The sequence below is a fragment of the Myotis myotis genome, unplaced genomic scaffold, assembly GCF_014108235.1.
Source record: "Myotis myotis isolate mMyoMyo1 unplaced genomic scaffold, mMyoMyo1.p scaffold_m19_p_7, whole genome shotgun sequence".
NCBI lineage: Eukaryota > Metazoa > Chordata > Mammalia > Chiroptera > Vespertilionidae > Myotis > Myotis myotis.
In genome coordinates, this window is record NW_023416379.1 from 47,021,274 (window position 1) to 47,033,400 (window position 12,127).

At 38.0% G+C, this 12,127-nt stretch overlaps 1 protein-coding gene across 8 annotated transcripts in view; it reads right to left on the bottom strand.

Annotated features, from left to right (window-relative positions):
• Positions 1–12,127, bottom strand: part of KLHL32 (kelch like family member 32) — a 217,679-nt gene that overhangs the window by 117,217 nt on the left and 88,335 nt on the right. The gene's annotated exons all lie outside the window — the stretch shown is intronic.

Below are 12,127 nucleotides of genomic sequence, written 5' to 3' on the forward strand. Positions count from 1 at the left end.
GTTTGACTTAACAGGAATAAAGAGAATATTCAATTTTATGCTACTGATGATGAAATACACTACTCTGTGTAGTGAAGACTTAACTTTACCCAATGAGAAGTCTGCCTTTGCCCTGGGTTTCTGGGATGTGATCTCTAAGGCCCTTGGATTATCCTGCCTGATAGGAGTGTCTTGGTTTGTCTGGGGCTTTGACCACTGAGTCTAGGGAGCATGATTTATGATGGGTTTGGGGCCACACCATATCAGTTCTGACCTCAGCGGAATTGGAGATCAAAGGCATGAACTGGAGGTCCCAGGAGAGGCTAGAGATGAAAGGCCAGACATGTAGGCAGCTTGCAGTTGAGCTCCAGTAAAAACTCAGACACCACAAGCATGGGCGAGCTTCCTGGGTTGGCAGTCCCCTGTGCACACTGTCGCACAGCATGGCCAGAGGAGGTAACACGGCCCCACAGGAGGCGGACGGCCAGAAGTGCCATATTTGGTCCCCTTCTGCACTCTGCCCTATGTGCCTCTTGCCTTGGCTGGTTCTAATTTGCATTCTTTCCCTGTAATAAGCCAAATCCACAAGTATAAAAACTTGCAGTGAGTTCTGTGACTCTGTCCAGCGAATTATTGAACATGAAAGTAGTTTTAGGAATCCCCTCAAACTTGTCATTGGTGTCTGAATGAGAGAAGTCTTGTACTGTACCTTCAGGTTTTATAATTTGGCTCATTCACAAAAGTAAAACAAAAATACAACAATGCATGGTTCTATGTATTAATAGTTCAGCTCCCCTTAAATCTTTTTAATTTTAAAAATGTCATATTTTGTTCTGTCAAAGTATCAATTTTTAATTTTGATAAATTTATTTTGATTCTCTTCATTCTATACATTTTAAATTAAGAATATTTTAACTTTCAGAAATTTACTTTATCATAAGTAAAATCTAACCTTTAAAATTTAACCTTCTAAATTGATCCTCTAAAATCTGTTAAAGGCCAATGGTCAATGTAGTAAATTTGGGAACCTGGTTAGTTAGTGACTTGATCTGGCTTCCCACTGGTGTCACCAGCAGTTAAGGCACTGTATGGCAGGTTAAGAAGACTGGATTTGAAGTCACATGATCCTTGGTTTGTGTTTAAAGCAAATTTGTAACAAAACAATTCTGGGTTTGATCACTGGTAAGTGAGAATGATAAACATGTAACCTGACTCAGTTTTCTTATCTAAAAAATGGGACTAATGAACTTGTTTGAAGATTATATGACAGTATATATGAAAAGTATTCAGTATATGATACATGTCCTGATAACAGGCACGCTCTTGGTGAAATTTATATTTTGTGATAATAAAATAGAATAAAGTTTATTTTATACATTCTCTGGTTAAAATGATTGATACATTAGAAGTACCAGTTTCTGGGGTTTCTTGGAAATCAAGTGTGGGCTATACATAAAAAATGCTAATAGGAAATTGACTTTAATGTTAAATGGATTATGCTTATGCATTTATAGAAGATCTAAAATCTTAAAATTAAAAATTACAGGTCACAATAAAAAAAACTATTTCAATTTGTGTAATTCTGAATTTTCTTCAGACTTCTTATAGCCACTTAAAACACATTTCGTACTGCTCAGGAGTTTTCTCGTGGTTCGCGCGCCATCTGTTAAGGACCGCTCACGAGTGTTCTCGTTTTTCACGCCCATGGAAAAAGGAGCAAATCTAGATACTTACGTAAATTTTGTTTGGTCCCTCTTCATAGAGGAAAATGTTTTACGCAGTACCCTACGTTAAAAAAGTACTAGGAACTTTAATTGTTTAATTGTTTATTTGTTTTTGTAAATAAAAATGTTATAATTATTGAAAAACAACACCTAAAGTGCATTATGATGATTTAAATAACGTGCAGTTTGCCCAAAAACGTGCGGTCCCTGGCGTATGTCTTAGAGATTCCTATGCGATACGCAATGTGTTAAAAAAAAATGAAAGAAATTTCAGTTGTTTTCAATGTCTTTTTTTATTATTAAATTTAGTGTTTCAGGTTTTAATATTCCCCACACGAATTTCTTTTTTCAGGCCTTCTATGTAAGTTGAAATTGCACCTGATAGGGTGACCAGCTGCTCTCCATCAACCCCATATGCAGAGCAAGACAGAAATGACTCAGGCTGCAGAACAATTATCTGGGTTAATGAAATGGAAAACAGTTCCTGAGAGCAAAAGTTAAATAACAGAACAAGCTGCCAAGGGAGTTTTTTGAATATGCTTTCGTAGGTGTCTTTCAAAAGCAACCAGTGCTATTGGCATAGAACAGAGGGTTATGAGCTACTGAACGTGAAGCCTGGCCTGGTAGAGTTGGGGCAAGTAAACAACCCCTTAAATAATGTGCATATATATTTGCATATGTTTGCATTAGCAATAAAGGAACACCAAATTGGTCACTGGGACTTTATTATAGGGTATGACTGTAGAGGAAGGAAGAGGCTATTAATTTTAGTCCATTTACGTAGTATTATTTGGACCATTACAATGGACATGTTACCCGTCTATTTCTAACAAGGGCCTTTTGAAAACTTTTTTTTAATGTTCAGGATTGTGCAGGAAGACACATCTGATTCGACTCCTAGTTCTACAACCAGGCAATTTACCTTGAACATATGACCTTGGCTAATTCGTTAACTTCTCTAAACCTCAGGTCCCTTATTTGTAAAATGAGGATAATACCAACCTCACAGGGTTGCTTTAAGGTTTAGGTACAGTCGTGCATAATAGATGCTTAATAAATAGAAACTGCTATTCTAATCCACGCTGATTGTCCTACTCTACTCTCCCATGCATCCTTTTGATCCCCATTGGACTAAGAGTTAAGAAACAGCCCTCTCCTCTCCCCTCTGCCCAAACCCATTCCTTTCAAATACTTTCCTAATGACAATCCTACTCAAAATGCCTATGATTGGCTGCGGCACTTCACTTTCACCCCATATTCCTTACCCTGCTTTAAGGACAGACCCCATCATAAAAACCATCACCATACTTCTATAACCACGTAATTTCCATTCTGGTATCATATCACAGAGTTTTAGAAATTTAATGTTACAAACTTAATGCACCATAATTTTTAAAAATTAGAAAATTAATTTAAGAAAAGGTAACTATTAAATCAAGATCGCCGAAACCGGTTTGGCTCAGTGGATAGAGCGTCGGCCTGCGGACTGAAAGGTCCCAGGTTCGGTTCCGGTCAAGGGCATGTAGCTTGGTTGCGGGCATATCCCCAGTAGGAGATGTGCAGGAGGCAGCTGATTGATGTTTCTCTCTCATCGATGTTTCTAACTCTCTGTCTCTCTCCCTTCCTCTCTGTAAAAAATCAATAAAATATATTAAAAAAAAAATAAATCAAGATCAATGTCATGAGTTTAACAAACTTACAAGGAACCTGTTAGGAAAAAGCTCACAGGATACCATCAAAGTAAGAAAGAACCTGGCCATTTGACAGAGTGAAACACCAGCTGACTAGGCTGCCCGAGCTTGTGAAACAATGTCTGGAGACCTGCCTGAGCCCATGGGGAAGGACAAAACCTCTTTGGTAGCAAAAGAGGTGAGGAGACCAAGGGTGCTATCTTATAGTTTTAGCATTGATCTCCTTGAAAAGGTAAACTTAGCTTCATGAAAGTGAGTTCCACATCTTCCTTATTCACTATGGAGATCCTAGATCCTAGCAAATACAGGTGAATGAATTGATGAACAAATGAACAAGTTCTTCAAAAATTCATCTTTGCATGATGCCCAGCTGCTCTACACTGCTATAAACAAAAATAATTTGACATAAGAAAGAATTTTCATGATGTAAGATGTTTTACAACATGGAATATAAAACATAGCTAAAGTTAAAGAGTGTCTACCATAAGCCAAATACAAATTATGTTCAAAGATAGACATTTGGGAAAAATTAAGAACATAAGGTAATGTCCTCTATTAAGCCACATTCTTGCAAAGCATGGGATAAGGTTCTGCCTACAAATATGAAAGCATTGCACAGGTTCTTCCTTGGTTCACACTGTATTGTCTTTGGGAAAGTCTTGGCCGGGTTGAGATTTACAATTTTGTCACAGCTCACTCCTGGCTGATAATGTGCTGCCACCTCCACAAATCTTTCTAATTGAAAACCCAGTTTGTGAGACCACAATCCACTCTAAGTGCCTACTACCTCAGAGAGAGTTATGGATTTATAGTGTGTCATTTCTCCTATATTTCACACAGAAGTGACACAAATTGAGTGCTAACATCACAGCCCATGAATTAAGTTCCCCTGGGTCACGTTAGTTGTCATGCAGTCACAAGATGAGCTATGACCAATTTTAGGTTGGTACTTTATGCCACAAAACTGACCAATGAAAAGACTACATCTTCAAAGATAATTAGAATGACAGCTGATAAGACTTTTTTAAGCACTTGAAGTTGGGGAAATATGTTCTTTTTAGTAACCTATGTGTAGCTTCGGAATTAACACTAGACATGGGCAAGATGTACTGTGAATTCCCAAGTTACAAGGAACCCAACTGATTTTACAGGTGAAATAACTGAATTGTTTTGAGCACATGCAACCCTTATCTTTTATGAGAGAGTTAAATGGAAGTTATTGGAAAAAAGTAAGTTGCATTGATTGCAGCAGATCTAGCCTGATCCTCCTCCTCCTTTATATGCCCAGTGTTATACAATTAGCAACGTTTACAATGGCCATGAGGCATTACAGAGACTGGAGCTAACTTCTGAATCAACAAGGTTACATTTTGCTCAATTTAGTGTTAATGGTGATTATCCTTTATTGAATTCTGGTTATACGTCACTATAGAATTGGTAGTAAATCCCAGTTAATGAGACTGTTCAATTAACCACAATAACCCATTCACTAGCATTTAGTTGAGAAGGGTCCTGACCACAGTTGAACTGGATCATTTACCTTCATGATCTCCCAAATGCAAAAGCAATCCAATCCGTTTGGGGAGCTTAATGGTCTGAAAGACTGGGGTGGAGGGTTTTTTCTCGCTTATATATCTTTTATAGCTGTTTTAATTCTTCCTCAAATAGTATAGTAGTCCTCTCAGAGAATAAAATATCAAGACAAACGAAAGCAGTAAGATTATATTACTGTAATTATAATTAGACAGCAAAAATTAATACTGCTAAAATACCAGTTTCCCCTCACCTTAACCATATAAAGAAAAAAACTATTATATACTCCAAACTATAAAACATATTGGTTTTCCCAACAGCTTCAAACATGTAGCTTGTTTATTTAAAAAAAATCTAGTTATATTTCACAGCTTTGCTCTTGGCACGGTTGCTTCTTAAATTAACTACATGGTGATAATGAGCCCTTCAAAAGCAGCATGATTATGGTTTTCCTATTTCTCTTTAGAATTCTCCTCCTCCTGAATGTGGCCATACCTCAATCACTGGGGTCTTCTGGGAGAGAATGGAGTGGAAAAAGACACAAATCAAGTTGTTGTTTTCTTAGCTAAAGATATGGTAAGTGTGTAGGCCAAACCCTGTTGACCATCATGAAGTCAGGCTATCCATGAAGGGTATTTATCCTTGTTTCTTGTTACATACTCTGGAAAATAGCATTTACACACCTGCCTTTAGTCTTGGGTCCCCCTCTCTGATCCCTTGGCTTCTACTCATTCCTCTGGTGCTCCTGTTACCTTCTAACTTATGGTTGTATCCCTTGGGTATGGGATTTCAATATTTTGCTACCCACCATGTAAAGAAGTCCATTCTTTTATCTTTAAATATTTTAAACATATTTAGGGATGGTACTATTACTCTTCCTTACTGAATATATTCGATAAGCCATTTTTATTATTGATTTTAGAGAGAGGAAGAGAGAGAGAGAGAGAGAGAGAGAAACATGGATGTGAGAGGGAAACATCAATTGGTTGCCTCCCATGATTTCAAGAATAAGGTCTTTGAAGGAGTAAATCCATCACACCACCTTCCTTTTCCCAATTACTGTTTTTGGTTTGTCTTTCCCTGGTCCATCTCTTTTATAGTTTCCTGAAGAGGAATTTTGCATGGCCAACTCAGAGCTGCTATTGTCACAAATCCCTCATACCCATTCTAATGGAATTCAGAAGGCAGAAGCTTTTAAGTAGTTTCAATTTGCCACAAAGAATGACAAGGCAGTTTCTTGCCTGCCCCTCAAAGGCTGGCAGTGACTCCCTGCAGCCCTGTTGAGAGCTGTGAGGCCATATTCAGGCTCAAGTGAAAGTAGTCAGAATCTAGTTACGGGTGTAACAACAGATGTGCCAGCCCTGCATCATAAAGTATGCATACGGACAAGCACAAGACATGCCGTGTCTGTCCTAGAATCCATGGTGCCATCACATAAAATCTGTTAACCCTTTTCTATAGAGGACTTTTTGGAAGAATGATGAAGATAATTATTGTTCTACTCTTTAAAACCCAATGTAAGTTAACAATCACTCTTAAAATTTTAACCCCAATCAAATTTTAGTAGTTACTCTTTATTTTTAAAGTCCTCTCTTAATATCTTTTTCTTCAACATACTAACATAAATAAGGTGTGTAAGATTATACATATAGGCTCCCAGTCTGGCTGTGGAATCTCTCTTCAGTCTTTCATTTTAGTCATCACTTTGGTTTAACAGCTGCAAGCCAGGCAACATGCACTGGAGTCACTCTCCCAATATTAGGCGAACACACGGAAGAGGGCAAGAGCCCCTGCTAACACGGTTTCTTCTAATTCCATTAGTTACTAAGCAACCACTTCACTGGAACCTTCCTGATCTGGGCAGAACAGGCCAGTTTAGTATGAAGTGTTCAGTTTGTCCCATATGTTACTCCTTTTGCAAACACGTTTGTCCACGCACACTACATGAAAAGTCTCCACACTGTACAAAAGGGGGGGGGGGGGAGGAAGAGTTTAAGAATAATCCATGAGAGTTCAAATATCTTTCAAAAGTAACTACATGAAGAACTTCTTTTAAGCCCATGAAGTTGTTTATACACATATATAATTTTTAAAGTGATAAGAACGATTTGACATGAAAATCTCAAATCACTTTAGAATCACATGTCTCTAAATGAGAAGAATAACTGGTAATTCAATCTTTCAGGAATCCAGGCATGCAAGGCCCAAATCCAATCAACATCAGATGGGCTAATTAAAAGCAATTGCTTCAACAAGCAGCTGGGTCATTCCACAGTGTGGACTATTCATTTTGAACCAGTTTTTATAAAAGTAATATACAGAAACAAGGCATATCTATAGATCTCAATAATTCTCTACACCAATTCATCAGAGTCACATGATCAGCTGTCTTTCCCTTCTTTTATAAAACATCTGTCTTTGCTCAATACTCCATTTCTAAAGGTTTAAAATTTTCATCAGCTTTATTATCCTTCAAACATGTGCTCTTGTTCCTTCAGAGGAAGCTATGGTTGACTGTATCACTGCAATTAAATAAGCATGAGTAAAATTGTGATTTTAAATAGAACAGTGTAAAAGTTATCATTTCAAAGGCATAAAAAAGATGTGGCAGAAAATGTGAAATAATCTTTCAACGCACACTTGAAACAAATACATATGAAGAGCTTAGCACAATGACTGCATAGAGTAATGATAAAAAGTCAGCTATTATTATTACTTTATAAATATTTTTCTAGCTTTATAGTATTTATATTCAGTAAAAGTGAATCCATATAAATGAAAAAATAAAATGCAGACCAGAGTTCCCCATTCTCCACTCACTACAATGAACACAGTGCATTATCAGCACACTAATGAAAATAACAGTCATCTGACCTGAAATGTTAATGATTTCCCTGGCATTGATGCAAATAATTTAAAAAGGGAATGTGACATTGATTATTTAGAGGCTCTCAGCTTTCCATTTAAGAAGGAAATAACATTTGACCACTACCACTATTAACTGCCACTTTACCTTGAATTGACAAAGGGAATTCTATTTTTTAAAATATATTTTTATTGATTTAAGAGAAGAAGGGAGAGGGAGAGGGAGATAGAAACATCAATGAGAGAAAATCATTGACCGGCTGCCCTGACCTGGAATGGAACTGTGACCTCCTAGTTCATAGGTCAACACCCAACCACTGAGCCACGTCGGCTGGGCAAGGGAATTATATTTTTAATGAACGTGTTCCATTAAAAGAAAATTATGAAGCCTGATTAATTAAAAAAACAACAACAAAAAAAACCCACAGTGCTCACAAGGTCCTATCCCACAGAACATCTCAAATCAACCTTCTCTTATTTATTCCACCATGGCAGTTTCTATAACAGGCAGATGTATAGCTGTTCATCATCAGCCAGGCAATTAATGCTTATCAAACATCCACGGGGTGTGAGGCTCTATAACAGACTGTCTATAAAAATTCAGATTGACTGCTTAATTTGGCTTTGCTGAATGTCAAGGCCATCATTAATGGTGCTATTTTTTTCTGGCTAAATTTAAAAGCTATTTCATTAGGCCTCTTCTTGGTAGATATTAACTAAATAATTAATCATCAGATATAAGTTGTAGAATGCCAACATCTACTCATAGACAACAGATGATTATTACTTAGGGAAGAAATTGAGCCCATTTTCAACTGTGGGCAATTTTTGTCAGTTTCCACAGTTTCTTGGAACTATATTTGTTTGTAGGTGTTTGTCAGAATTGCCTTAAGAAAAGAAAAGTCTATTGCAGCATTTTAGGTTCCTCTCCTAAACCAGATTCTGGAATTTTCAGAGTTACAAGTTGAGGGGAAAAGACAATATTCTACCTCATTAGGTCCCCAACCAATTAGTCAAGGACTCCAAAACCTGTGAGTAGCCAGGTGTCCAGTTTTCCCTGGTTCCTAATTCCCTAGTGGCTTCAGGTGACTGGATCCAACTGGGCCAGTTGGATCCGGGAAAACAGCCACATGTCTGTTAGGTCATAAGTCTTTTGGATTCAGCACTTAGATCTCTTTTCCAACAGTACACATCCACTAGGACTCTAAGAAGTTCTATGGTGGGGAATTGGTATAATCATTACTCTCCTGGTTTCTGACTCACTCAGCATCAGCAAGGCCATATTCTCACGTTTGGGAAGAAAACAGATAAAATGTGCCCCAATGTCTCTGAGTCTCTTTTGCTCCCAACCACGACACCATCTATTACACAGAGGGATCTGTATGGATAAATTTTAAAAAGTTTGATTTTAATGAAAGTCACTTTTACTTGAGAAACAGGTAAAACTGACTGCTTTTATATTTATAACTGTATCTATGGGCCCAGACATTCTTGTCACTGCTGAACAAACAAGGTCCACAATCCCAGAGGGGAACAATGGCCTATGACTCCACAAGCTTTAAAAAAACAAAATAGTAGCCCTAATCGGTTTGGCTCAGTGGATAGAGCGTCAGCCTGCGAACTCAAGGGTCCCAGGTTCGATTCCGGTCAAGGGCATGTACCTTGGTTGCGGGCACATCCCCAGTAAGAGGTGTGCAGGAGGCAGCTGATTGATGTTTCTAACTCTCTTTCCCTCTCCCTTCCTCTCTGTAAAAAAATCAATAAAATATCTTTTTTAAAAATAGTAGCTTTTTGTTTTTAGTTTCATAATACATAAATATTGTCTTCTTTAAAAATTAGGTTATTATAAAATAAAATTAAAGTCTTACTTTGTAAGAAAGTAGGATTTGAGCAAAGACCTAAAGAGGGCAAGGGAGCAAGTCATGTAGCCATCTAGGAGAAGAGTAATGCAGGTAGAGAAAACAGCTGTGCAAAGGTCCTGCGGTAAGAGCATGCAGGCATGTCTGAGGAACAACAAGGAGGCCAGCGTGATTGGAGTGGAAGGGGAGGGGGGGGGTGGTGCTGCCGATGCGGTAGAATCATGTAAACTAAGACGTTGATTTTAAGTGAAAGTGGAAATCATCAGAGGATGTTGAGCCAAAGCAACATAATCTGACTTTTGCTGTCAATAAGATCACTAGGGCTACAGTTTTGAAATAAACTTCAAGGGCTCAAGGACTGAAGTAAGAAGATGAAGTAGCAAGTAGGATACTGCAACACTCAAGGCAAGAAATAACAATAGCTTGCACCATGGTGGTAGTAACAGAAGTGGTTGGAGTCTGAATATATTTTGAAAGTAGAGCCATGGGACTTTCTGGCAGTTTTGATGTCAAAAATTACTCAGCAGTTTGGGGGCCTCCATTAATTAGAGCTGTGTTAACTAAAATGGAGACTACTGTGCAACAAGCAGGTTTATGGGAGGGAATTGGGAGTTTCATTTGGATATACTACATTCGTGGTGCCTCTTAAACATCCAAGTAGAGATAATAAGCAGCTATTTGGATACACAAATTCGGGATGTTAGGGCAGGGTGCAGCCTGAAGGTATAAATTTAGAAGTTATCTGTGATGATTCATTTCATTTGACAACTGAACTGGGTCCGGGGTACCCAGATATTTCATCAAACACTATTCTGTGTGTATCCTTTGAAGGAGTTTCTGTATGAGATTAACATCTGCATACAGACTGAATAAACAGACTGAATAAAGGAGATTGCACCTCCCTAATGCGGGTGGGCCTCATATGATCAGTTGAAGGACTGACTAGAACAAAAGGCTGAATAAGAGAGTCTCTGTTCAGACTGGCTTTTTCCTACCTTAGACACAAACTGAAATACTGGGTGTCAAGCCTGTTGTTACCTTTACAATAATCCTGGACTGTAAATGATAGGGGAAGCAATGGTGTGGCCAGGAAATCCTAAAAAAGTAACAGTAAAGACAATGTGGGGTGTCTGGAGAGCTTGTAGCATGTTAAACGATTAAAATTTATATCTCTAAAGTACAACCATGGGAAAAATTAATTTCAAAATAAAATCAACACTGAAATCTAGAATACAGACAAAATTGGCAAAAGCTATTTTTGCTGAGCTGCCTAAAACAATGGTGCTTCCTGACAGAATTTTAGTTGAAAAAAACAAAACTCTACTCTCCTTTCCTTGAAAAATAAAAATCACCGCCAAGATTATAGGCCTTCTATTTAGCATTTAGTATGTTCCAGAATCTTGTTTTACACCTGACATTTATCTCATTTAATTTCCACATCAATGTTATATGACAATTATATCTCTAAAAAGCAGGATAAAAATGAAAGTGGAAATATCTATACTGTTATTATCTGTATTAGTGCTCCTCGAAGCAGGCTGTCTTCACACTCCTATCCATCGGAGACAAGGTATGGAATCCCTGCCAGAACACAAATGGCCTCACTACCTGCTTCCCTGAGAGAGGCTTCTTGTGAAAAATAAATAAATAAATAAATAAATAAATAAATAAATAAATAAATAAATGCCAGTTGAACTAACAATGTTTCATGATATGTCTGACTTGCATTCAGTAGTTCATCTGTGTGGACAGTTAACAAGCATTTCACAGACTGGCACTGGTCCACAGGATATATATATCAATGTCTCTACATACCATCCCTTAGATTTGGGCTTTCTTTCCCATTTTCCACTGAAACCAAATTCCTAAAGAACAGTGAATTCTGTTGCACCCTCCCTGATCTTCTACAGAATATGTCAACCTCTTGAAACCCTTTTCTTTTCTGGCTTTGATTCAAATGCACATGCTGGTGCCCGGCTGGTGTTGCTCAGTAGTTGGGCATCGACCCATGAACCAGGAGTTCACAGTTCAATTCCCGGTCAGGGCACATGCCTGGATTTCAGGCTCAATCTCCAATAGGGGGCATGCAGGAGGCAGCCACTCAATGATTTTCTCCCAACATTGATGTTTCTATCTCTCTCTCTCTCCCCTCCTCTCTCTGAAATCAATAAAAAATATTTTTTAAAAATGTACAGGCTGGTTATCTTTATATATCTTTGACTCTCCCTTTTTTTTGTCACCTTGGCCATCTTATCATTCCCTTTCTGTCACCTGAATAAAGGCATCCTTTAGGTTCTTATCACAGAAATTGTTTCCTTCTCTCACTTTCCCCTCCTGATGTGCAATCTTGTATATGCCCAAGGTTTCAACCTTCGCCTCTAGTGCACAAGTGGCCCGGGTGATGTTTTTTGTACCCTTTTGCAACATCCAGCACAAACTTTTTTGCACATAGTGGATGCTCAGTAAATGTCTATAG